This window comes from Capra hircus, chromosome 26 (assembly GCF_001704415.2).
Source record: "Capra hircus breed San Clemente chromosome 26, ASM170441v1, whole genome shotgun sequence".
NCBI classification, from domain to species: Eukaryota; Metazoa; Chordata; class Mammalia; order Artiodactyla; family Bovidae; genus Capra; species Capra hircus.
The window spans coordinates 3615432-3617520 of NC_030833.1; the positions used below are offsets into that span (position 1 = coordinate 3615432).

General features: G+C 45.8%; 1 pseudogene; it reads left to right on the forward strand.

The window, feature by feature from the left end:
- LOC106503640 lies at positions 1478-1828 on the forward strand (annotated as a pseudogene).

Below are 2089 nucleotides of genomic sequence, written 5' to 3' on the forward strand. Positions count from 1 at the left end.
CCACTCCAGTAATCTTGCCTGGAGAATCCCGTGGACAGAGGAGCCTGGTGGGCTACAGTCCGTGGGGTTCCATGGAGTAGGGCATGACTGAGTGACGGAGTACAGTGTTTTGAGCAGAACACTTTAAAGACACGGATGGCACTTACCTTGATCACAGGACATGCCCAGCCCCATGGCCCCAGTGTAGCTGCAGGGAGCCTGAGACATGTAGTCCTCGTCCACACCCTAGAAGAGGAACACAACCTGGGACTTGGGGAACAGGAGGTCTAATGTTTATTTACGAGAGGGAAGCATGTAGATGGTAATAAATCGCTCAGGAGCCTTGCGGATGGAAAGCAGAGCTCCCCACCCTGCCCCTCCGCTCAGCTCAGTTCTGCCCCCTGTCCTCTGCCTTCCCACTTGGCCTTCATATGCGAAGGTAATATGCTTATAATTCTAGTTATAAGCATATCTTGATTTATCAGACCTGTACAGTATAAATTAATATGTTAATGTGGAGAGGGTAAGGATTTTACTTATTTGTACTCAGGGGTGACATTGAAAGTCTTTGAGCACAAGTGTGCCAGGCATTAGCCAGCAGGCTTGGCACTGTCCAAGGTGCTGGGTTCCACAGGTGAGCTGCCGTGTCAACTGTTAACCCTTTAGTTACTGAATCGGGGGAATTCAATCCAATGGAAGAACTGGTGGTGGGGGGCGGTGGAGAGGAGAGGAGACAGGAACAGTGATGGTTCACCAAGTTCTCTGGAACTATTTCAATATTTTTACAGTGATTACGCCCCTGCTGCAGCTAGATGTCAACTCTCAGTATACCCATCTCACTAATTTCTTCCTATGTTTGATATCACCATTAATATTGTTTCTGCTGGTTACCTTTTTAATTTAAATATTGCATCTAATGTTCTAATTTTGGTTCTATCATCAGGAGCAGTGTCTTGATTGAATTATGAAATGAATACTAACACCCCAATCTTTCTGTTTTCTTCTTTTTGTTTAATTCCTCTTTTAAAGCAAGTGAAACTTTGTCAGGTGTGATTTTCTCTAGACAAATTCACATATTGTGTGGAATTATTACTGCAGAAGGGGTGGGGACACAGGAGGCTCTGATACTGGCTGAGATCACAACAATACGTCTCCTGACTTCCTATACGGGCTGGTACATGACTGTCCAGGCTCAGCACACAGCTGGTACTCTTGCCCCTCAGGTGGTGACTAGTTTTTGTTCTGGGTCTAGTCTCAATGTGTCCTGGGCTTTAAACGATGGCCCGATTCACAGAGCCAAGACCAGCTCACACAAAGACAGTCTGTGGAGAGATGGGGTCCTGACAATCAAGAGGCCTTGAGCAAGGCATCTCTCCCCACCTGCACCAGTTCCTGCTGGAACAAGTTACCAAAAGTTAGTGACTTAAAAAAAGGCAGAGGCCTTTCTCATTCAGCCATCTTGGGCGTTGTGGAGGCCTCTGGGAACAGGACTTGCAAAATGACAGATAAGTCTGGAAAGCTGTGGTCCAAGGGCCATTTTTGCTGGTTACAGGTGGGGTCTTTGGAATCATAGGGAGCACACATCTCTCCTGAAAGCTGAAGGTGTATATGCTTGAGATGAAACTATATTCTGCCTAAGCAAGAGATGTGCTTATGTGTACAAAGCAAAGAACAGCATAGCAACTCCTGGCAGAAAATCTACAAAACCCAAGCAATCTGGGGAGAGAGAATTCATGCTCATGGAACCAGTGGCATGGTCTGTGCCAAATCCCAAAGTAACCTTCCCGCTAAGGCCATTGGACACAGAATCTGTGTGATGCTATACCCTTCAAGAATTTATATTTATTAAAAATGTTGAAAAATTGATGCTTTCGAACTGTGGTGTTGGAGAAGACTCTTGGCAGTCCCTTGCACAGCAACGAGATCAAATCAGTCAATCCTAAAGAGAATCAACCCTGCATATTCACTGGAAGGACTGATGCTGAAACTGAAGCTCCTGTACTTTGGCCACCTGATGCAAAGAGTTGACTCATTAGAAAAGACCCTGATGCTGGGAAAGATTGAGGGCAGGAAAAGAAAACGATGACAGAGGTTGAGATGGTTGGATGGA